This window comes from Globicephala melas, chromosome 6, assembly GCF_963455315.2.
Source record: "Globicephala melas chromosome 6, mGloMel1.2, whole genome shotgun sequence".
Taxonomy (NCBI): Eukaryota; Metazoa; Chordata; class Mammalia; order Artiodactyla; family Delphinidae; genus Globicephala; species Globicephala melas.
Genome location: NC_083319.1, coordinates 106,219,635 through 106,246,044, shown reverse-complemented (window position 1 = coordinate 106,246,044; position 26,410 = coordinate 106,219,635).

The window sequence follows — 26,410 nt, the reverse complement described above, 5'->3', positions numbered from 1 at the left end:
TAGCATCTTTAGGATTCTCTATGTATAGTATCATGTCATCTGCAAACAGTGACAGCTTTACGTCTTCTTTTCTGATTTAGATTCCTTTTATTTCTTTTTCTTCTCTGACTGTTGTGGCTAAAACTTCCAGAACTATTTTGTATAATAGAGGTGAGAGTGGACAACCTTGTCTTGTTCCTGATCTTAGTGGAAATGGTTTCAGTTTTTCACCATTGAGAATGATGTTGGCTGTGGGTTTCTCATATATGGCCTTTATTATGTTGAGGTAAGTTCCCTCTATGCCTACTTTCTGGAGAGTTTTTATCATAAATGGGTGTTGAATTTTGTCAAAAGCTTTTTCTGCATGTATTGAGATTATCATATGGATTTTAGCCTTCATTTTCTTAATATGGTCTATCACACTGATTGATTTGCATATACTGAAGAATCCTTGCATTCCTGGGATAAACCCCACTTGATCATGGTGTATGATCCTTTTAATGTGCTGTTGGATTCTCTTTGCTAATATTTTGTTGAGGACTTTTGCATCTATGTTCTTCAGTGATATTGGGCTATAGTTTTCTCTTTTTGTGACATCTTTGTCTGGTTTTGGTATCAGGGTGATGGTGGCCTCACAGAATGAATTTGGCTGTGTTCCTCCCTCTGCTATGTTTTGGAAGATTTTGAGAAGGATGGGTGTTAGCTCTTCTGTAAATGATTGATAGAATTCGCCTGTGAAGCCATCTGGTCCTGGGCTTTTGTTCGTTGGAAGATTTTTAATCACAGTTTCAATTTCAGTGCTTGTGATTGGTCTGTTTATATTCTATTTCTTCCTGGTTCAGTCTCAGAAGGTTGTGCTTTTCTAAGAATTTGTCCATTTCTTCCAGGCTGTCCATTTTATTGGCATAGAGTTGCTTGTAGTAATCTCCCATGATCCTTTGTATTTCTGCAGTGGCAGTTGTTACTTGTCCTTTCTCATTTCTAATTCTGCTGATTTGAGTCTTCTCCCTTCTTTTCTTGATGAGTCTGGCTAATGGTTTATCGATTTTGTTTATCTTCTCAAAGAACCAGCTTTTAGTTTTATTGATCTTTGCTATTGTTTCCTTCATTCTTTTTCATTTATTTCTGATCTGATTTTTATGATTTCTTTCCTTCCGCTAACTTTAGGGTTTTTTTGTTCTTCTTTCTCTAATTGCTTTAGGTATAAGGTTAGGTTTTTTATTTGAGATTTGTCTTGTTTCTTGAGGTAGGATTGTATTGCTATAAACTTCCCTCTTAGAACTGCTTTTGCTGCATCCCGTAGGTTTTGGGTTGCTGTGTTTTCATTGTCATTTGTTTCTAGGTATTTTTTTATTTCCTCTTTGATTTCTTCAGGGATCTCTTGTTTATTTAGTAGTGTATTGGTTAGCCTCCATGTGTTTGTATTTTTTACAGATTTTTTCCTGTAATTGATAACTAGTCTCATAGTGTTGTGGTCGGAAAAGATACTTGATAAGATTTCAATTTTCCTAAATTTACCAAGGTTTGATTAGTGACCCAATATATGGTCTATCCTGGAGAATGTTGCATGACCAGTTGAGAAGTGCATATTCTGTTGTTTTTGGATGGAATGTCCTATAAATATCAATGAAGTCCATCTTATTTAATGTGTCATTTAAAGCTTGTGTTTCCTTATTTCGTTTCATTTTGGATGATCTGTCCATTGGTGAAAGTGGGGCATTAAAGCCCCCTGCTATTATTGTGTTACTGTCAATTTCCCCTTTTATGGCTGTTCACATTTGCCTTACGTATTGAGGTGCTCCTATGTTGGGTGCATATATATTTACAATTGTTATATCTTCTTCTTGGATTGATCCCTTGATCATTATGTAGTGTCCTTCTTTGTCTCTTGTAATTGTCTTTATTTTAAAGTCTATTTTGTCTGATATGAGAATTACTACTCCAGCTTTCTTCTGATTTTCATTTTCATGGAATATCTTTTTCCATCCCCTCACTTTCAGTCTGTATGTGTCCCTAGGCCTAAGTGGGTCTCTTGTAGACAGCATGTATACGGGTCTTTTTGTATCCATTCAGCCAGTCTATGTCTTTTGGTTGGAGCATTTACATTTAAGGTAATTATCGATATGTATGTTCCTATTACTGTTTTCTTAATTGTTTGGGGTTTGTTTTTGTAGGTCTTTTCCTTCTCCTGTGTTTCCTGCCTAGAGAAGTTCCTTTAGTATTTTTGTTGTAAAGCTGGTTTGATGGTGCTGAGTTCTCTTAACTTTTGCTTGTCTGTAATGATTTTAATTTCTGTTGAATCTGAATGAGATCCTTGCTGGGTAGAGTAACTTGGTTGTAAAGTTTTCCCTTTCATCACTTTAAATATGTCCTGCAGCTCCCTTGTGGCTTGCAGAGTTTCTGCTGGCTTGCAGAGTTTCTGGCTTGAAAAATCAGCTGTTAACCTTATGGGGATTCCCTTGTGTGTTATTTGTTGTTTTTCCCTTGCTGCTTTTAATATTTTTTCTTTGTATTTAAATTTTGATAGTTTGATTAATATATGTCTCAGTGTGCTTCTCTTTGGGTTTATCCTGTATGGGACTCTCTGTGCTTCCTGGACTTGATTGACTATTTCCTTTCCCATGTTAGGGAAGTTTTTGACTATAATCTCTTCAAGTATTTTCTCAGCCCCTTTCTTCTTCTCTTCTTCTTCTGGGATCCCTATAATTCAAATGTTGATGCATTTAGTGTTGTCCCAGAGGTCTCTGAGACTGTCCTCAATTCTTTTCATTCTTTTTTCTTTATTCTGCTCTCTGGCGGTTATTTCCACCATTTTGTCTTCCAGCTCACTTATCTGTTCTTCTGCCTCAGTTATTCTGCTATCAATTCCTTCTAGAGTATTTTTAATCTTAGTAATTGTGTTGTTCATCACTGTTTGTTTGCTCTTTAGTTCTTCTAGATCCTTGTTAAATATTTCTTGTATTTTCTCCATTCTGTTTCTGAGATTTTGGATCATCTTTACTATCATTACTCTGAATTCTTTTTCAGGTAGGTTGCTTATTTCATCTTCATTTATTTGGTCTTGTAGGTTTTTACCTTGCTCCTTCATCTGTAACATTTTTTTTGTCATTTCATTTCTTTTTTTTTTTTTTTTTTTTTGATGGGTGGTGCTGTATTCCTGTCTTACTGGTTGTTTGGCCTGAGACGTCCAGCACTGGAGTTTTCAAGCTGTTGGATACAGTCAGGTCTTGGTGCTGAGATGAGGACCTCCAGGAGGCCTCACTGTGATTAATATTCCCTGGAGTCTGAGGTTCTCTGTTAGTCCAGTGGTTTGGACTCGGAGCTCCTAGCATAGGAGCTCAGGTCCAACTTCCAGCCTGGGAACCAAGATCCTGCAAACTTAGTGGCATGGTAAAAAAAAAAAAAGAAAGAAAGAAAGAAAGAAAAAAGGAGCAGTGCAATATCAAAGAATAAAAAATAAAATAAAATTAGAAAGATAAAAAATTTATTAGGAAAATAAAAGTACAATTGAAACAACTGCAACAAGGTAAAATAAAACCACAACAGAAAAAAGAAGAAAAAAAAAGGGGGGGGGGGAACAAGCCAAAAGGAGAGAACAGTAACAAAATATAAAGAATAAAATAAAATTAGAAAAATACAAGATTTATTAGGAAAAATATAAAAGAATCAACAACAATGAATCAACAAGGTAAAACAGAACCCCAATCTAAAAGAGGAAAAAAGAAAAAAAAAAAAGAAAGCCTTGGCTATGGAGGTGGAGTTTAGGCAGGGATGGGGCTTAGAGTTGGGCGGGGACCTAGGAGGGTGGGGGATGACATTTGAGCATGGGGCGGGGCCTCAGCTTAGGACCTGCATGGAAGGAGAGAGACAGCAATTCGAAAGGAGGGTCTCTGGAGTGTGGAGTTCTGGAGTTTGGAGATGGGGCCCTGAGTGAGTGTTGGGGGGGGGTTTAGACCGAGCACCTTGGCGGGGGTCTCAGAGGGGGTCTCCGAGTGTAGAGGTAGGGCCCTGGGTGGGGGTGTAGGGTCAGGGCTTGGGTTCTACAAGGCTCACTTCCTCTCTCTCTCTCTGTTTCCCTGACCCCAAGGGCACAGGATTAGGCATGGGGGCCCAACAGGCTCCCTGGTGCCTAAGTGGACAGGGAAAGTACTGGCTGCATTCCCTTCTATTCCTTCGTACCCCTCCCCCATCACCCCCAGGGTCTCCCCCATCCCCACTGGACCGCTAACTGAGGGTGGGTCCTGCTGGGTGTAGGAACTCCTCCCCTACCCCAGCCGCCCCTCAGGAGTGCTGTTCCCATAGGTCCAGCCTTTACTTTTGCTCCCCCTTCCCTCCCACCCACTCCCTTAGGACCCACGCGGCTGGAGGGGGTCTAGGTGGGCTGAGGATCAGACCTGGGATCTCAGCAGGTTCCTGGGGGCCCAAGTGGACAGGGGAAACCTGGCCACGCTCCCTTTTGATCCTCTGCCCTCCCAATCGTCCCCCAATTTCTCCCTTCGGGCGTGGGATCCCTTTCCCTCCCCCAGCTGCCCCTCAGGGGCACCAGTCCCATCCCGCCTCCAATTCTCCTCCCTCCTCACTCCCCCCACACTCCACGTCCTACCTGGTCGCTGGGAGTTCCTCCCGTGGTCCCCCACTGGTGCCTGTAGGTGCCCTAATTGTGAGGAGATGCTAATTCCTCATCCTCCTAGTATGCCATCTTGACTCTGCCCCCAGTATAGACTTTCTGAAAATCAATTTGGCTATATAAAATCATGAGCATTTAAAAAAAAAAAAGTCGTATGCTTTGACCCTACTTCTAAGATTTTATTCCAAGATCTAATCAAAGTTATGAACAAAGATTTATGTAGAAGAACAATGATGGCAGGTTAAAATCACCAACCTCAGCAGAAACAATGTAAAACTCCAACATTAAGAAAATGGCAGCCAGAAGTCCAGCTTAGGGCAGACTAGACACCTGCCTCCATCCGTTCAGGCTACTATAACAAAAACACCACAGATTGGGTGGCCTGTGAACAACAGACATTTACTTCTCTATTGTGGAGTCTGGGAAGTCCAAGATCAAGGTACCGTCAGATTCAGTGTCTGGTGAGAGCCCACTTCCTTGTTCATAGCCAGCCACTGTGTCCTCACATGACGGGAGGGGTGAGGGATTTCTCTGGAGTCTCTTTTATAAAGGGCATTAATTCCATTCATGAGGGTTCCACTCTCGTGACCTAATCACCTCTCAAAGGCCCCAACAAATAACACCATCACATAGGGGGTCAAGATTTCAACATATGAATTTCCAGGGTCACAAACATTCTGTCTATAGCAACACTGCAGGGCAGAACCCGGAGGATATGAAATTCTACAGATATAATTAGCTGTGCATACAATGACTCGTCTCCAAAGTAAGAAAAGAAGTGAAGCTGAGGGTTAAGGCAATGAGTACAGGAGTAGACAAGGAGGCAGAGTTTGTCTAAATATGCAATGTCCTGTGAGGTTGCTGATGCTGCATTTTTTTAAATGACTTTTTTAATGACACATACAAGTAGCAAAGAATTCATGAAACATAGAACATACAAAGATAAAGTTATATTTTAACCCAAACACCACTACATGAAATAAATCATTATTCATATGAAAGTGCACATCATTCCAGGCAGCTCTCCATCATATATAAACTAAATAGAAGAAATATTTTCATAAAAATAGGATCATAAGTTCTATTTTTATTAAAAAGCATTACATTTAATTTTCATTTGACAGAAAGAATAGAAGATAAAGTGAAACATAAGGAATTGCTGAAGTTTAGATAAATATTTTTCACCCCTAGGGATATTTCATGAAATCATAAGGAAAAAAGTTTAAGGAAAAAAAAGGTTGGAGTCATTTCATTTAAGATCTATATATGTTTTAATTTTAGACAAAAGCAATACTGTCTCTAATGAAAGTTAAGGAAAATGGCATTCTCATATTTCCTTTCATCTTCTTACTTTTGTTGGTTATATTATTTTTCTTTCCAGTGGAAATATATGTAATAATACCTATATTCTGTTCTGTCACCATAATTCTCAGAGTTGTTTGATCTTAGTTCTACAACTTTTTTAAAAAAGTAAGGGAATGGTAAACACAAGATTCAAGAGAGTTGCCTTCTGGTTGGGGAGGTAAGGTAGTAGGATCGAGGAGGGACAGACAGATAAGTTCAATCATGTGGGTGCTATGTTCATGACTGTTTGTGTGTTTACTCCCAGTCTGTTTACAAAATTGGAATCATATCATATTTAAAGTTTGATACAATCTTCAAAGTGCTGAGAGAAAAATAACTGTCAACTGAGGACTATATACCCAGCAAAACTATTTTTCAAAAATGAAAATGAAATGAAGACATTTTCAAATAAATAAAAGTGTGATACTTCATAATGGCAGTGTTTTACTAAAGGGACCCCTAAAATATGTATTGTGGGAAGAAAGAAAATAACCCTAGGAGGGAGGTGTGAGATGCAAGGAAACGAAAACAAGGAAATTGATAAACACAGGAGTAAATCCAAGCTAATAATTTCTGTGAAAAATGAGGGAACACTTTCCAACTTATTCCATGAGGGCGAGTATGACTTTGGCAGTATTAAAAATAAAATTACAGGCCAGACTCACTTAAGAACATAGATGCAAACGTCCCGGAAAAAAATTACCAAACTAAATTTAGATTATAAAAAAGTCACATATCATGATCAAATTTAGCTTAGCCCAGGAAGGTAAGAACATTTAACATAGACAAATATAAAAACATAATCCTCTACATTATGAGAACAATCAAATCAAAGGAGAACAATCAAATAATAATTTCCCAGGAGCAGAGAAAGAATTGGATAAAATTGAACCCTCCTTCATCCAGCTGCTTACTACCTCTCTAACCCCAATTCCTGCTACGCTTTCCCTTGTTCATTCACTTTCAGGCATGCTGGTCTCCTTGCTGTTTCTTAAAAAAGCCATGCAGCCTCCGACATCAGTCTTTGCACCTGCTACTCCCTCTGCATGGAATGTGCTCTCTGTAATTATTTGCATAGCTTGCTTCCTTATGTCCTTCCAGTATTCACTCAAACATCACCTTCTCCATGACGTCTTCCCTCATCACCCTATTGAAAACGGCATCCCTCAGCTCCCACACTGTCATCCCCTTCCTTGCCCTGGTTTTCTCCATAGCATTTATCACCTTCTGGAACACCATAAAATACTTATTTGTTTTATTTGTTGTACTTTTCTCCTCCACACTGGATGCTCCACGAGGGCAGAACTTTTTGCCTGTTTTGTTTTGGGATGTATCCCTAATGGTTAGACTGAGCCTTTTTGCTCACTTCCTTTCTCTCTCTGTTTCCCTGATCCCAGTAATAGTATAAAGATGCCCCCTCAATTCGACTATCTCCAGATTTGAGCATGTTTCAGTTTATAGCATCACCTTCGGGAGGATGTATAGAGTTGCCCCTCGGCAACTGTGGGGAATTGTGGGGAATTGATTCCAGGACCCCCATGGATACCAAAATCCCAGGATGCTCAAATCCCTTATGTTGAATGGCATAGTATTTGCATATAACCTATACACATCCTCTTGTAAACTTTAAATCATCTGTAGATTACTTATAATACCTAATGCAATATAAATTCCATGCAAATAGTTGCTGGTATAGCAAATTCAAGTTTTGTTTTCTAAATTTTCCAGATTTTTTAAAATAATGTTTTTGACCCATGGTTACTTGAATCTGTGGATGTGGAACCCATGTTTATAGAAGGCCACTGTACAGCATCAAGGTTAGGTTCTATGCCAGAACCTCCTCCCTTAGCTGTAATATTTACATGTTTGTGGTATCAGATGATACAATTTTTCTTGTTTAAATACTGCTAGTAATTTTTTTAAATTTTTGGTGTTTTATTTAGTTTTTACTTTTGAATGTTTTTGTTCATTAGGTATCGTGGGAGGAAGATTCTGTGATCCAGTTTCACTCTGCCCTCTGTACCAAGATGTCTTCCATAGTCCCAATCATTAAAAATTTTAATGCTGGGTCACCCATCTCTAAAATCTGCTAAAACTAATTTGTATTTCTAACTCAAGAAACTCCCTTTATTAGGGACAAAGGCACAGTTCTGTATCATACATTGTCAGGGTTGAGACCAATACAGAATCAGAGTTGAGACCAATACAGAATCAGAGTTGAGAAAAAAGACCTATTCATTTACTTAAGTCCATTCTAACAACAACAAAAATAAAAATGGCTTCTAGATCTAAAGTAGTAGATGTTGTCTGTGGAGCTTCCCTGAGGAGTACACTCCATCTATTTTATAATGGCCCTTAAAGATTAGTATTTAAAGTCCTTCATTGATCTGACCCAACTTTAAGTGTCCTGGTATTATAAACATCTGGAGTCACAAGATCTTAAATTAGTCAGTTAGTGTTTACTGACTACCTACTATGTGCTCCATTCTGCTATGGAGATGGATAAAAAGTAACTGTCTCTGCCCTCCCAGTTGGGGAGATAAGATGTGTTCCTCCAAAACAGTTCAAAACAGGGGATAAGCACTCCACTCTGTGCTCCAACTCAGTCTAAAGGTTTGATTAGATCGATTACATCCACGGGAAAGACCCCGAGAGATCATTTTGTCCAACTTCTCACACTGAGGCACTCATCATAAATGCCTGTTTGTTGAGCAGCCGTTACTGATCATTAATTGATAACAGCAAGTGGTACTTCTAAAGACTGCATTGTTTTATACCTCTCTTCTGAAGCGTTAATGAATAAGGGGAATCACCAGCAAAGGAAGCTGAATCATGAAGCAAAGAAAGGAGATGCTGCAGCGGAAACTACTGGCCAGAACCTCACCTGACGCACCAGCTCACCCCAACTTTCAGGTTCTGATTTTCACTCCACACGTGATCACGTGCATGGGTGTGCACACACATACAGCACATGTGTGTGCCCCTTACTCCCTACCCACCCAAACCTACACACTCCCGTCTTGGGCCTCAGTCCCTCCCTCCTCATCCTTTCTGCCCCATCAGCACCCGTTATCAGGGAAGGGCTACAGATGCTCAGGACCACCCGTGTCCCATCTCCACGGGTTTGTATCTCCACAGGTAATTTCACCCAACAATGCATTTCACTGATTAGATTTCCTTTGTCACATTCTCTATCGTGATTCCAAATAGACCTAAATGATGTTAATTCCGGCTAAGAATTTTGGGGGGAAGATCATACAGAACAGAATTGAATATAAGAAGAGGTGTCAATGATCACAGACTTGTTCATCTTTTCCCCATCGTGGTGGCATTTGAAATTTTTCTATTACTCATTTGGATTCCAATCTCTGCGCTTCCCTCTCCTTTCTCCTAGCTTCTAAGTCAAACAGATTTTTTTCTCAGCAAAATAACCCTTCAGTTACTACCAGGGACAGACTTGTATGTGGGCTACAACAGATGTACAAGACAAGCTCTACAGGCATGTAAAAGGGTTCGGTGTCAAGATAGAATTTATCTAATGCAGCATTTCCTCTCAAGTGCCATTTATCATCCCTTAGATGTTGAACTCCTTATAAAAATATTAGATTCTCTTTTTTCACAAACGCTGTTTATTATTTTACTCTTGATTAAGGACAGGCTTCGAAATTAGATTGACTTGCTTCATTTCTGCTAGCAAATTCCCTTTCTTGACTTCCAATTCTAATTTTTTCCCTTTGCCTTGAAATTCAATTTGTACTCTAACACTTTGAAAAACAATGTCAATTAGAATTTGGCAATTTTATGGAAGCTGTTTGTTCCAAAATACCTTTTAACACATTCACATGTGTTAAATGCGGTGTCTATTGGTGTCTATTGGTGGACCCATATCCTAAGGAAACTGAGGGTGACTACAAAGTCACCAGGTGTGTGCCTCAGGTGTGACAATACCTCTGATGTCATGAAGCCTTTGCTGTGACTGAGCAAAGAGACCCAGTTGCCTTAAGGTCATTAAGTCCGAAGATGATAGTCTATTAGAGCACAAAGGTGTCTGGTGTCAGCTGATTTATGGTGTGTTTTGGGAGGGTGTGACAGGGGAAAGGAACGTTAGTCACAGAGCACGATCCAGAGAGTTATCCTCAGGTCCTGACCCACAGAGGATGCCAGGTCATGTCACAATAGCATGTCCAAAGAGGTTGACAAAGCCAGGACTTCCTGAGGCAAGAATCAGAAATGCCAATACATAACCAATAGAAGTCATAAATCAGGGGAAGATGCATTAGGTAGGCAGTGGACCAGAAAAGCAAGCTAGATGTTGGTTGAGGCCAATTCTGGAAATGGGCTAATGTCCTCTGCCGGTTCCCTTCTTTTTGTAAGGGCTTGGGAGGGGCAGAGTTCAGGAACCTTCCAGCCCAACATCTCTGCTGAACTAGGCTCACCAACAGGCAGCTCCACGCGGTTTCCCCAACTGAAATTAATCACTCCTTCCCAACACTCCCATAGCCCTTCGTTACCTCATTTACAGCCCTTGAAATAATGGATACGGAAGGGCTTTGTAAACTGAAAAGCACTGTACAAATGTCAGATGTTGGGGGCTTAGCAGGGGAGCAACAGATAATGCATCTCTTCCACTCCTGAGTCAGTCACCAATGGTGAGAGACACGGGGAGTCAGCCGGACGCAGATCAATTCATCAGACTTATTACAGACAGCAGCTGGTTCAGATTCGGGGCCACACTGAACTTCCTCATACTTCACCCCAGAATTAAAATTCTCCACCCAGTCAAGGCTGATGGCCTGCAAAATAGGCTGACCAAGGAGCCCAAGCCTATCAGAGGAGTCATCGTCCTCCCACAGGAGGCATGAGGGAGGGAGCAGGGTGAGGGGAGTCCAGAGTGTTACTCTAAGTCCCTCCACATTGAAACACAGAGAAAGAGACCGTCCATTCATCTGTGCTTTGTGCTTCAGTCCCTCATGTACTCTGCAGGCTCTATGCTAGATGCTGGGGATGTAGAGATAAATGAGACCTCTGAGCGTTTGTAATCTAGTAGAAGCTATTAACAATCCAATGCGACAGCCATACATTAGGAAGGGTGGAGTTCATTCTCCTCAGGTGAACTGGGGAAGGTTTCATAGACCAGGTAATAAGTGAGTTGGCTCTTAGATTATGTGTAGGAGTTCACCAGATGGAGAAGAGAAGGAAGGGAATTATTCACAGCAAAGGAAGCAGCAGGGCAAAGACGAAGGCTCAAACTCCTTATGAAATGAAATGAGGCACAAATAAGCGAATACACAAAGCCCTTCAAGAGTTATTTGTAGTGAGGTGGATGGACCTAGAGTCTGTTATACAAAGTGAAGTAAGTCAGAAAGAGAAAAACAAATACCATATGCTAACACATATATATGGAATCTAAAAAAAAAAGAAAATGGATCTGAAGAACCTAGGGCCAGGACAGGAATAAAGACGCAGACATAGAGAATGGACTTGAGGACACGGGGGAGGGGGAAGGGTAAGCTGGGACGAAGTGAGAGAGTGGCATGGACATATATACACTACCAAATGTAAAATAGATAGCTAGTGGGAAGCAGCTGCATAGCACAGGGAGATCAGCTCGGGGCTTTGTGACCACCTAGAGGGGTGGGATAGGGAGGGTGGAAGGGAGATGCAAGAGGGAGGAGATATGGGGATATATGTATATGTATAGCTGATTCACTTAGTTATACAGCAGAAACTAACACAACATTGTAAAGCAATTATACTCCAATAAATATGTTAAAAAAAAAAAAAAACTATAGGGACTTCCTTGGCGGTCCAGCGGTTAAGACTCTGCGCTCCCAACGCAGGGGGCTTGCGTTTGATCCCTGGTCAGACCCCACATGCCACAAATAAAAGTGACTGACCAGTCACTGACCAGTGACTGACCACTGAGCCTGCCTAGCCCTCCCTGCCCAATGCTTTCCCCAAATTAGGCCAGTTCCAGGGAGTTCTGAGGCCCTTCTGAAGCTGAGATCCTGGCCCCCGGAGGCTGGGACACCTGGGGCAGGTAAATCCTTTCTGCATCCTCTAGCACGTGAAGCACATGCAAGGGCACCCCTCAGCCTGCTTCACTGAGACCCGGCAGCACCCAGAAGGGGTCAGTGCTCTCTGGGTTGCTCTGCTGGGTTTTAAACTCTTCTTAGTTAGAGAAAAAAAAAATTTTCAAACCGAATCAATAGGAAATTATAGTCTTGTATAAAGGTTAGATAATAGCATTCAAGGAACATTTAAAGGAGAAAAAAAAGAACTACCCTGAGTCTCACTCTTCTCACTCAAGGCTTATTCTCTTCTGGCTTCTGTCCATGTGCACACATAATTTTGCTTGGTTATAATCAGAAGGAGCATACAATTTTGTATTAAAGCAATAAAGTTTTAATGATATATAGATAATAGAAGGCAAATGGCTATAAAGCAAAATTTATGCAGGTTTGTAGGGGAAAATCCATTTTAAAGGGGATAATATAGGATAATAGCACATATTAGAGCAGTACACTTGGGACAGTGCTTATAAAGGTTTTAATAAAATTCCTTCTCTTTTCTTTTTATACTGTTCCTTAACCAAGTCATGATGAAATAAATGTAATATATGTTCAGCCTATATTTGTACCATTTGATTTTTAAAACAATCATGGTAGTTAAGGAGGAAAAAAATTCCATAGATCTTAGTGCTTACAGGGACCTTAGAAATATTACTTCCAACCCAGTAAGAGACAAACTGTTCATGGCATTTTATGACTGCGTTGGGTCTTAGTTGTGGCACATGGGATGTTTGTTGAGGCACGTGGGATCTTTCACTGTGGCACACGGGCTTTTTGTTGTGGCATGTGGGCTTCTCTCTAGTGTGGCACGTGGGCTTTGTAGTCGCGGCACACAGGCTCTCTAGTTGAGGTGTGCGAGCTCAGTAGTTGTGGCGCGCCGGCCTAGTTGCCCCGCAGCATGTGGGATCTCAGTTCCACGACCAGGGATTGAACCTGCGTCCCCTGCATTGGAAGGTGGATTCTTTACCACTGGACCACCGGAGAAGTCCCTACAATACAGTATTATTAACTACAGTCAACATGCCGAACCTTATATCCCCAGGAATTATTTATCTCATAACTGGAAGTTTGTGCCTTTTGACTACCTTCACCAAATTCCCCCACCCCCTGCCTCTGGCAACCATAAATCTGATCGCTGTTTTATGAGTTTGGCTTTTTTAGATTCCACAAATAAGTGAGATCATACAGTATACATCTTTCTCCGTCTGACTTACTTCACTTAGCATAATACCCTCAAGGTCTATCCACGTTGTCACAAATGCCAGCCTTTCCTTCTTTTTTTTTTTTTATTATTTATTTATTTTGGCTGCTCCGGGTCTCAGTTGCGGCACACAGGATCTTCGCTGCGGCATGCAGACTTCTTAGTTGCGGCACGCATGCGGATCCACTTCCCCGACCAGGGATGGAACCCGGGCCCCCTGCGTTGGAAGCGCAGAGTCCTACCCACTGGACCGCCAGGGAAGTCCCTCCTTTTTATGGTTGAGTAGTGTTCCATTGTGTGTGTGTGTATCACATTTTCTTTCAATTACTCATGTTGATTAGTCAACAAATATTTATTGAGCCTCTTCTATGAAGCAGGTTCTGTGCTAGGGGCTCAGAACACCAAGATGCCTATGACAGTGGGTGCCTTAAGAAACGCAGTCTAGTAGAAGAAGCAAATCAGGTAGCCAGTGGTGACAGCAGAGAACGGGTTTCTAGTGAGACACGAACCAGGTGCTGAGGGGGCCCGGATAAAGCTGTGTACACACTGGGTCCCTCTCCTCTGAGAGAACAAACCAGATTCCTACTGCTTCTTTTAAGAGGACCCCAGCATTTTCCAAAAGTGTTTTCTCCGAATGAGCGCTGCTGTGAGATCGAGGAAATCAAAGTTGTAAATCATTTGAAACCCGGCCACCTTTCTTCAAATGTGTTGTGTTTTTGTTGTTCTCGTTGACCTGCTTTTTCTCAACCGCAACACTGTTAAGCAAATGCTAATACAGCTTTCTTCCTGTATGTATGTACGTATATTTGTGTAGTTCTGCTTGTATCTGTGTGTACATGTCCCTACCTAAGCTGACACTTGTATACCTTTATGCCCATGAATATTGGTGGAGGGCTGTGTATTCGTGTAGGGCTGTCAGTCCATAACCGTGTATCTGTGTGTGTGGTCCTTCAGCTTGCTTGTTGTTTGTAAAAATGCATGGATGTAGGTGAAAGGTTAATGAAGGTCAAATATGAATAAATAAATTCATGGAGGTATCAGGGAAGAGAGGGAAACACATATGTGAATAAATCGTATGTGAGTGATTCTCACATCGGATTGTAAGGGTTGCCTTTAAGAGCATTTTGTTTTATTTCCAGAGTTATCTTAGAAGTTCTCTTTTATTATTTCCATGTACAGGAGCCCTGAGGTCAAAGATTAATCCCCCATCAGGACCCAACCCCTGCCCATCTCTTCCCTTCTATATTGTGTTGCGTGCTCATGTAGGACAGAAACTGATCGTTTCCATCTGTGATCGACAGTACACAACGTCCGATGCAAGCCTGGTGCTCAGGAAAGAAAGAAGGAGGGAAAGAAGGAGAGAGACAGGGAGGAAGGGAAAACACAGGAAGGAAGGATGGATGGAAAGACGGGAGGGGGGGAGGGAGGGAAAGAAGGAGAAGGGAAGGGGAGAGGAAAGGAGTAAATCAACCTTATTCATCCTGAATAGACAATTAGCAAGTAGTAGTAGAACTGAGCTAATAAGCTGCTGGATAAAACAGATAAGATCTATCACTGGAGAGAAGGGCCGCTGAGAGATGTCACGCCCCACTCTCTGCCCCATCTTCATATCTCCTCGGTCCAAACCAGCTGCTCTCCTGACCCATCCATGGGCTCCCAGGTCTTGAGGATGAAAGACTGTCCTTGGTTTGACCTCCATACCCAATCTGTGGTACCCAGATGTCCAATCTGTGGCAGCGTGGACAGAGCACTAGCCTGTCAGCTGTGAGACCTGCAATCTCATTAAAGCTCTGCTCATCAGAATGACTTTGGGCAAGTCACTTAACCTCTCCGGACCTCGTCTTCAGGGTGCTTGTACATTAAAAGATACACTGTGTGATCTCTATGATTCTCTTCTCCCCCAGAATCCTGTGAATCCGTACCACGCTGGCCAGCTCCATCTGCCATCCCCAAGGCTTCGGGCTTTGTTTGTGGCTGCAGCCCTGGTCCCTCCCCTTCCCCCAGCCTCCTGCCTGGGCTGGTCATCCATTCACAGGCCTCCAACTTGAGGAGAACAGCAGCCTCCCCACCACGGACAGGCGGGATCCATAAACAGGGTAACACTATTCATGTTCACCTCAGGCAAGCACCGAATCTCAGGCTAGACACAGAGGTCAGCTTGGAGGCTGCTCCTACAAGGCTTTGCACAATCTGATTAAGTCCAGGCAATCCCAGGCCCCAGTCCCTCCTCCATCAAGGATGCTTCTGGCTCTGCACAGACAACCCGCAGGTCCTCGCTCAGTTCCCGCGGCTACTCAGGAGGTCTGTGCCAGCGAAGTCCGTTCCTCAACACAGCCCAGTATCTCTTTTCTGTCCTGCTCCTCCCCAGCCCTGGTCCCTGGTTTCTCTTCATTCTTTTTGCTAAGAAAGTCATGTGCATAAAGGCCTCTCCAGAGAGGTAAAGTGGCCCCTGTTTTTATCCGACTTGTGGACACACGAGCTGTCCGTGATTAAAGAAAGCTCTAGATCTACCTACATCTTCAACTCCCAAGGGCCACAGGAGAATTGAATAGGTTTCCCTTCTTCCTCTGAGACCAAGGAAGGAAAGAAGATGGTTGCAGATAAAGATATTGCCCCGGGGAGAAAGCAGGGCAGGAAATCCACTAATATTAATGGTCAAAACGCTGAGGTGGGTCCAAGCCAGGATCCCTGGGGTTGAAGCTGTCACATCCCTCTCCTAAAGGACTTTTCCAGCTAGTGAGGGAGACAGGTGCATGAACTGGTAATTTACATTAAACAACCTGGAAAAAGTGTCAAACACCACCTACTGAGAGAGTCCCAAGAAAGGAGTCATTGATTCTGTCTTGGGGAACATCAAGATGGATGTCATAGGGAAGTAAAATGTGAAGACTTTCTAGATTTTTCCATTCTATTAAATAGTGGTAATATGCTTCCATCTTTGCTGCACTTTAAGGTTTACAAAGTGCCTCTCAGCCTTTGTTCCCTCCGATGAGTTCATGCGTGTACTCACACTTAGTGACTGAGCTCCCTGTGTGCGCCGCAAAGCTCTGGCTCTAAAGATGAAAACCACCTAGTCCTGGCCCTCAGAGAGTTCACCTCTGGTAGAACCGAAAGGCAGGTCAACCAGGGATAGCAGCGAGGCAACGCTTGGGTCCCAAAGTAGAAGTTATCGTGGTGGAAAAAGGGAGTGTGGAGTTTAACCGGGGGTTAAGGGGGAAAGGTTTGGGGACCGAATGAAGAGGAGAATGCTTGGGGGTGCAAGCAGGATGAGCTGGGGGGTGACAGAGGTCGATATGGAAAAGAACATTCTGGGGGCTTCCCTGGCAGTCCAGTGGTTAAGAATCCGCCTTCCAACGAGGGGGACGTGGGTTCGATCCCTGGTTGGGGAACTAAGATCCCACATACCGCGGAACCAACTAAGCCTGCGCGCTCTGGAGCCCACGCCACAACTAGAGAGAAGCCTGCGTGCCACAGCGAAGATCCTGTGTGCTGCAACTAAGACCCGACGCAGCCAAATAAACAATAAATAAATAATTTTTTTTTTTTTAAGAAAGCAAAGACTGGAAGTACAAGAGGAGAAGCAAGTTTGGGGGATGGCACAGAGAGGTAAGGGGCACACATGAATTTGTTGTTGAGTTTGAAGGGACTAAAAGACATATAGGTGGAGACGTTTGCTGCTTGGTGGTCAGTTCTGGCTCTTTCCGGTAACCCCACACAAGCGAAACCGCAACTAAGTGGCCTCATCATTTTCCACAACACTATGCAACGTCTCTGTAGAGTTTTGAAGTACTCCACCATTATTGATTAGCCATTAGTGATTCCCTCTGACCCTGCTAAGTATTTCCTCTCCCTCTTTAGTACGACCACCTACAAATCTCCAGAAATGGGGGTTGAGCAGGTGCAGATCCAAAGACAAAACATTCTTCTTAATGTGAGAAATTAATCTGTAGCTCTAATTGCCTCACACTCTAAATAAAAAAAAAAAAACCTGCTTTCTCCCAGCATTCAAAATAGAATGCAGGCTTTCTCTGAATAAAGAAAATAATCTGTCAGGGGAGGAAAAAAAAGGACTTAAGCTGCTAAAAATGTCAATCTTACCACATTGTTAAGGAAAAGCAAGTTTAATTACATTCAAATCTACAAGAATCGTTTCTGAGCGATGCACACAGGAGCCTAAAGGTCTAGGATTTCAGAATTGACAAGGTACGTTAAACAAAGGCAATGGGGAAAGCGCAAAGTATAATGGGGGGGGGGCATGATTTCAGAATTGGAGGCTTTGAGTCCTAGAGCCAGCCTGCCATGAAGCCCTCTAGGACCTTTGTCAAGTCCTGTACTGTAGTTCTGTCACATGCAATAGAGGGTGCCGAGGTGTAAATGTTCTCAAGTTGCCTTTCGCATCTATGAAAAACATCACAGAAAATTGAGTTTAGACTCTTTTCCCCCAAATACTGATTGTATAGAACACAGCCTTATTGGTTGTTCTATATCCCTATGAAGTATACAAAAATAGGACCTGGAATTTTCCAATTCACAGATGTCAAAACAGAGGCTAGGGCTTCCCTGGTGGCGCAGTGGTTGAGAGTCCGCCTGCCGATGCAGGGGACACGGGTTTGTGCCCCGGTCCGGGAAGATCCCACATGCCGCGGAGCGGCTGGGCCCGTGAGCCATGGCCACTGAGCCTGCGCGTCCGGAGCCTGTGTTCCGCAACGGGAGAGGCCACGACAGTGAGAGGCCCGCGTACCGAAAAAAGAAAAAACAAACAAAACAAAACAACAAAAAAAAGAGGCTAAGGAAGAGGTCCCATCTGAGGTGATCAACCAACTGTGACTCAGAACTTGATGGACGAAAACCATATTTTGTCCCAGAAGCCAGGCCCCGGAGCAATCAACTAAACATTAAAGGCAGCTAGTTCTTACTTTAGGGAAAATGAGCCTACCCTCATCCATCTTCCTTTTTTCCCACCCCTGATCCTCCCCAGAAAAAAATAATAATAATTTGGGGAGAAACATAATTTTAAGTGATTCAGTATATGGAAACCACCAAGGAATGCTGGCTTCTGAGGCAGTGACCCAGGAGAACACGGGCTGGCACAGGACAGCCCTGCCGAAGGGACCAGTTACCTTAGCTGAGCAATTGCTCTGCACCAGGGTGTGTAAACAGGTGTTGAGGAGGAAGGTTTAGACAACTCAGAAGACTAATTGCTTTAATAAGCTTTAAGGGTTGTACCTGAAGAGGGAGCTGCTCAACGGCAGCCAGCTGCAGATGTCCTCTGCCCCGAGTTCAGGCTGCTGCATTATCATTTCAAATGGCCTCTACCCACTTCCCAGAGTCAGTGTGGCAATTACTAGCCCACGTGGCCTTTCCCCTTCTTATTTCCTATTCAAGAGCAAAACCATTTGAGGAACTCAGCTCTTGATCCAGTACATGTCTCCCCACTCCTGCATTGCATCTCTGGAGATCTTTAGGAGCATCAAGAAAGAGATGGAGGGACTTCCCTGGTGGTCCAGTGGCTAAGGCTCCGTGCTCCCAATGCAGGGGGCCTGAGTTCGATCCCTGGTCAAGGAACTAGATCCTACATGCATGCCGCAACTAAGAGTTCGCATGCCACAGCTAAAGATCCCTCACGCAGCAGTGAAGATCCTTCATGCTGCAACTAAGACCCGGTGCAGCCAAATAAATATTAAAAAAAGAAAGAAAGAAAGAAAGAGAGAAAGAGCTGGGGAAAAAAATAGTAGACCACGGAAATCTATTGAGGCAGGAAACTGCAGCAAAATTGTCATTTCCGCAAACAGTGGCCCGGCAAGGTCAGCGCACGCAGATAGGAATACTTCAGGCTAAATCCATCTTCCATAAGGACAATGCTTGGACCAGAATCTCACCTGCAGAAGTCAGGAGGTTCCAGCTGGTCCACAAATCAATCTACAAGAACACCTGAAGAGGCTCTCTAACTCAGGGCGTTATGAAGACGACAAAGAGATTGGAATCTGCCCTGTGGAATGAGAGCTACATACAGTTTAATGTACAGTTAACTTAAACATAATGATACAACTGACAACAATAAGAAACGTACAGCAGGTTCTGACGTTAACTTCTAATCTCCCCTCTTTGGGGAGCTGGTGGAAAGAGGTAGTCAGAGGTGGTGGGGAGTCGTCTTTGGTCCTGTGGGGATTTATTTTATTCTCATGTAACCCAGGTTCCACCGATCCTCTGTGTCCCAGGCTGTTCTTGTTACATGCCATTCTGTGCCAGAATGGTTACTCCCTGATATCAGTGTCATTATCACTAATTTCAGAAAATGTCTGTCTCTTAGCTTCAGATTTTCAAAAGAGTCTTCATCTATTGTAGTTACAGAAGAGTGCTTGCTTTTCTCCCAGCGCTCTCTGTTGAATGTCTATTTGCCAGTCATTTGTCACCTTGGGACTGACTTTTTCTCCTACATGACCGTGGCTTTCTACCTCTCCCTGAATATCTCTGAAACCTCTGGGTTGCCCGAAAATCCTAGAGGAAGATAGGGCATTTATAAGCTTGCTCCTTTTGACAGGAATAATAATTTACAAATCCAAATAGAAATGTTTCTCTTCCCCACCTCTGCAAAAACATTGCTGGCTTGCTACTTCTGGCACACTCTCCCTGCTTGCAGCCCTAGATTTGATCCTTTAACCATTTCACATCCTCCGTTGTGTTAGAACAAACCTGCCAAATTTGCCCCCAACTGAAGTGGGTTCTCCTTGCATTCAGTAAAACACTGTAATTGTATCAAGAACTCAATTAAGACCATAAAAGTTTCAAGGATACATGAGCTTTAAAAAATAATCATATTTTTTTGCCTTTATACACTTTTACTTTCTAAGGTTTGGTTGAGGGTGGGTGACCGTAGGCAGAATCTATACCTGGCAATGAAATGTATCAAAAAAAAAAAAATGTATCCAAATGACAGGATATCTTGCCCCTGATTTGGTTTAGATATAAATCCGAGCAACCTGACTACAGTCCTAAAGGAAATGTTTGGACGCTGAGTCTATAAAACAGGATTTTTATCAAAATGTATCTGATGGTCTCATAAAGCAAGCTTAAGAGTTTGTCTCTATGAGTTCTCAATTAAAACATTGTTGTAAAAGCCATTTCCAGGTGGAAGCAACCAGTGCCCATCAATAGATAAACGGGTAAAAAATGTGGTCTATCCATGCAATGGAATATTATTCAGCCTTAAAAAGAAAAGAAATTCTGACACATGATGCAACATGGATGAACCTTGAGAACATTATGCTCAGTGAAATAAGCCCATCACAAAAGGACAAATGCTGTAGGATTCCAATTATATGAGGTACCTAAGTAGTCAAATTCATAGAGGAAGAATGTCGAATAGGGCTGCTGGCGGCTGGGAAAGGAGGAATGGGGAGTTAGTGTTTAAAGGGTACAGAGTTTCAGTTTGAGAAGAAGAAAAGGGTTCTGGAGATGGATGGTAGTGATGTTTGCACAACAAGGTGAATGTACTTAATGCCACTGCATTAAATAAAGTGGTTGGAATGGTGGGATTTATGTGATATAGAGTTTACCACAATTTTAAAAAATATGACATAAAAATTCATTTCCAAGTGAGAATTTTTAATATTCCCCCAAAATATCTGGCCCTGTACCTGAAATGATTTCCAAATGACTTAAATTAGCTGCATGTGATCTTAACAACCTATAAAGAACATCCAGGCATTGGGAATATAGAAAAGTCGTAATATTCAGCTACGGGATTTGAACATTCAGAGACAAAAAAAAAAAAAAAAATCACTGATGCTTTTTCGTGGCTTTCTGGACAACCCTCCTAAAAGGCTTTTCAGCTCTGCAAAATTAAAAACGTCATGTCTTATTGTTTTACTCTCAAGGGGAGTAGACTCTCATGGCTCTAGACAAATGCATGGCACACAGTTGCCCATGACAAATCACACAGCAGCATTATTCTCTGGTTTGAAGCCAGTGACCCCAGAAGCAGTGCTGGGTACCATTGTCTCTCGGACCTCCGTCCAGCTGGGGCTCCCCACACCCTACCCACCGCTCTCCATTCTGAAAATACTCTGCTCACCGAACTGAGTAGGAATGAGGAATTAGGAGGAGCCAGTTACCCAAAAGGGATAAAAGATACATGTATACATATTTTCACTTTTAAAGAGAGATCTCTGAAGTCCCCACATTACCAATTTTATAACTGTTGACGATATCAACTTTAAATAAGGTATATATTCATGACCACATGGCAGCTGAAATGAAAATAAATCCCACATGAAATCCTAATGAAAATAAGTTCTTAAAATAAAGTCCTTACCCTTTTTTTTTCAATAACTTTGCAGATGATTCTGCATTTGTTTCCTTTTTCCACCTCTGACTCTGTTTCTGGAACGACAGTGATGTGGCAAAAGGGGAGGGGGAAGAGGGATGGGCTTTAAAGCCGGAAGGATGGATTCGATTCCTGGCCCTGCCACATACCAACTTTGTAGCTCTGGCTCTCTCTGGAACCCCAGCTGTCTATCTGCAAAATAGAGATGACAATACAGGCATCAGTATCACAAGGCTGTTAAAAAAGATTAGAAATTATGTATGACTAGCATGTGAAGCAGTGTCTGGCACGTAGTAGGTGCTCATTAAATGATGGCAGTGACCATGATGTCTGCGTCCCATAGCACACAACAATACCGTCACACAGTTCCATCGCACCTCCCTCACCATTCCTCGGTGAAAGGTGTTCTGCTCATCATCACCAGTAAATGCTGCGTTTGGAAGTTCTCTCTGCCTGTGCAGGGGCTAAGCAGATTGAGAGCTGGGGGCAAGAAAACCAGTTCGGAGGTTCCTGCCATTGCTCAAATGAGCAATCATGAAGACCTGACCTGGCCTAGGAGACACTTCCGAGATAAAGTCACTAGGGTGGACGGTTGGTTGGATGTGTGAGAGTCAGGAGCAAAGACAAAGATTCCTTCAACTTTTCAAACCTGTTTGACTGCAAAAAGGTGCCACTAGAAGAACTGGCTCTACAGTGGGTCCTTGTTAGTTATCTATTTTATGTATAGTAGTGTGTATATGTCAATAGCACAGGGAACTCTACTCAGTACTCTGTAATGACCTATATGGGAAAAGAATCTAAAAAAGAGTGGATCTATGTATAACTGTAGATATAGATGTAGATGTATAACTGATTCACTTTGCTGTACAGCAGAAACAAACACAACATTGTAAATGAACTATACTCCAATAAAAAATTTTTTAAAAAAAGAAGAACTAGCTCTCAGAAAGAAAAGGAAATTATCAAAATGGTTGGGGTATATGGAATAGTTTAGCTTCTCTTTTTGAAACACCCAGGGAAGGCTTACATATCCCAGAGAGAGGAAGTGACTTGTCCACAGGTTCCCATAGGAAACCAGGGGCAAGCAAAGACCCCCATCGTGCCTCAAGGGCAAACACCCATAAGACACCAAGCACAAAACTACAAGCCAACTGCAAGGGAATAGGACCCCAGACTGTGAGGTCTAATTACCCAAAGTCATAGACAAATGGTCAAGATCATTCTCCCAAATAAAAAATGTTTTCTTTCTCCAGGCTTAGCCCTTCTGAGGACACAGGCAAATGTTTACTCAGGGCCTACCAGATCGGGGTTCGCCTAGAGAGGTGACATTACTGGCTCCCCATAGGATTCAACCAGCTTACGCACACATATGGGGTCACTGAGACCACTGTTTGTTCTCCAGAGTAAGTTCATTTGTTTCTCTCCAAGTGATCCACGAATAGTGGCTTCTTGCGATGATGACCAGGGACTCTCTGTGCTCCATGACCCAGGCTGGATGCACTTGGCTGTCACACTCAGCAAGCTGTCATAGAAAGATCTTCCAGTGCCAATCTTCTTTCTCCCTCTGTTTGCCACTGGATCACCGGAAAAGGCAGATGGTACACCGCAAACACATCCATAAACCAAGCAAATGTGAAGTATGTTGATAATGGAAATCCAGCACTGGGCACACCAGCCCACGGGGACCCTGGATGGGAACGGGAAGCAAGCTTCAGGTCAACATGGGAAGAACACCCTCGGTCGTCACGAGGATGCCCTACAGAGTCAGCCTCCTCCACCAGCACCAGCTGGGAAAACTCTCCATGCCTCAATTTCCACATCTTTAAAAAGAAATGTTGCTTACTACCTCCTAAACTGGAGATGCGCGTAGAGATACACCACATGGAGATTTTAGCCCAGCGACTGCCACGTAGTAAGCGCCCAATAAACACTGACTGCTCTTAATCTCATTCAATGCAGGAGTGGGCCACCTCAGCCCACTATCATGTGCTTTTTCACTCAGAATTTGGACCCCTTTGTCAATAATATCGCAGAGGAGATTTCAGCTTGGGTGGGAAATAGACACTATTTTGCTTACTCCAAAGCCACTTTCCCTGCCGAGACTCTGAAGTCCAGCTACATCGTTTCTTTGCGGGCATCTGCATCACCCCATGTCCACTCAGCCAATGTTCACGGGACGCCTGCTCTGTCCAAAGCATCAGGCACTAGGTGTCAACAGTGGGGAATTTTAACCACAAAGCCTGGGCAAACTTGTTTACACCCAGCCAGTGTGGCCGTGGTGCGAACGACCCTGGGAAGGGGACACAGAACAGCCTACGTGCACTAATCAAACGAAGACTTGTTTTCTATTTCTGCTTTTAGGATTATCCAAGGGATCGGCAAGTGACCGAGCTGCTTGACCACGACCCCAGAACTGCTACTGAAAACGCCCTGCTAAGCGTGATGCTTGTTTACCAAAACAACATTTAAAAAATCTTTTCTTTCAGTTCCCACTCTATTTCCTAATCGAGAAATGCATAATCCCAGGAGAAAATCAGCTCTCATTCCTCTTTTTCTGTCTCTCCCCCGCTCTGTCTCCTTCTGTCTCCCTCAGTCTCCCTTGGTCTCCTCCCTCCCTCTTTCCCTCTCCCCAGACCCCCTCCAGCTTTTATCATTTTAAGCTGTATGCATGCCATTCTTCAGGGGATTAAAGTCAAATTTAGTCTTCTGCAATTGTTATTACCTACCCATTGGCTTATGAGATGCATTTGCCTGCATTTGTAATGCATCAATAACTTCCACTCTCCTCCACTTGTAAACAATGCATTATATTAAATAGCCTGTGTCTAGCCTTGTATTGAAAGAGACGATAAATTAGGACTTCCAGTTCTTGGTTTTTACTGATTCCTAAGCCTGCCAGTTACATGCCTGTCCGCCCCACTGAACATTCTCTCTAAAACTGAGAATGCACAAAGCCCTTGTTCATCGTTCTCCTGTCTCCATCACTGCTGCCGGCTGTCAGTTTCACACCACCAAGCAGATTGTAATTGGCAGGATGAGGTGCAGAAATAGGGAATGGTTTGAATATGTGGTTCTCACCACACACACACACACACACACACACACACACACACACACACACGCACACACACACGCACGCACACAGAGTCTTTCTGGCTTATGATATTCTGCAAATTTAGGGACTTGATATGTCCCTAAATCAGAACCCACAAGGGCTGCCCTCATTCGCTAGCCTATGGATTGGAAGCAGAGAAAGGGAACACAATGCAATCAACACCTAGTGCTGTCCTAGTCCAGTGCAAAGCTTGCCGGATCCTGGATGGATGTTGCTTTGGGAACATGCCCTGCTGGGAGCCAGCCCTTGTGCTTTGTTGGGCGGCTTCCCTGGGATCTGAGATCTGCAAGCTTCCCGAGAGTCAAAACTGTCCTGCTCAGCCTTGAGTGAGGTCCAGAAGCAAGGAGCAAACTCTAGCTCAGAGAATGTCGGGTAGTTTTTGTGGGCCGTTTCCTTCCCAGAAATGAAAAGTCAACATCAATCTTACCACGCAGTGTATTCCAATGTCTACCGTTCATATACAAATTCAAACCTGGCTGAATGAGATCACTTAGAGCAGAGTTTCTGAACCTCAGCCACAGTGATATTCTAAACCAGGTAATTCTTTGTGGTGGGGACTGTCCTGTGCACTGTAGGATGTTTAACAGCATCTCTGGGATCTAGTATCTACTTACTAGATGCTGGGAACAACACGCCCTGATTCGAGGCAGTCAAAAATGTCTCTAGACCTTGCCAAATGGCCCCTGCGGGGCGAAATCAGCTTTGGTTGAGAACCGCAACAACTTAGAGTTATATTTAGTCCCAACGTCTGCCCGGGAGTTGAAGAATTTCAGACCTAATAAAAACAAGAGAGTTCCTCTACTCCTACGCTTCTCAAAGTGTGGTCCCCCCACCAGCATCACCTAGAAACTTGTTAGAAGTGCAAATTATGGAGCTCCATTCCACACAGACTAAGTCAAAAACTCTGGGGTGAGGCCCAGCATTCTGTTTTAATAAGCCTTCCAGGTGATTCTGACCCAAGTGAAAGTCTGAGAACTATTGTGCTATTTCAACACTCACCTTTTACAGATAGAAAAACTAAGACCAGAGAGGTGAAGTGACTGCCCCAAAGTCACACAGCTACTGTAGATTCATATCTTCCACTGCCCAGACTTTTACTCCGTTTGAGAATTGTCTACCAATTAAGCTGAGATTGGATTTAACCGTCTTTCTGTTCATACTACCTTCCTGCTAGCAGTGGGGTATGTGGCAGTGCACGTGGTGTGAGTGTGGGTCTGTATATGTTTGTGGGTGATCTCTGTGTTTGGGTCTACATGTGTGCAAGTCTCATGTGTGTGCAGAAGGCCCACAAAGGAGACAGGCTGAGGTTCCCATCGAGTGGCCTGCTCGGGCTCTCAGGCCCCCATCTCTGATCACAGGATCAGTAACCTGGGACAGCTTCTGGTGGCTTGTTCTGTAGTTTGAGGGCCAGTGGCAGGCATGAATTTTGTAAGGCAGATTTCGGCAGGCAGAAACTGACATGTCCCTTCTTTCATATGGGATGACGATGAAAATTCATCTCTTGGGGCCTTCCAGAAAACACCCATGTTAATCCACAGTCAATAGATTGACGATTTTTGACTGAAATTCAAACAGCCTTTGTGATTTTTACCCACGCCCCCCCCCCGTCCCGAACTGATCAATTGCTAGAAGTAAGAACAGTTATTTTCACATCAGATGGACAGAGCCTCTGACCCCTAGTCTTGTGTGAATATTAATAGTTTAAAAATAAATGTCAGATTTGGGGCATGAGCCACCGGTTCTCCTT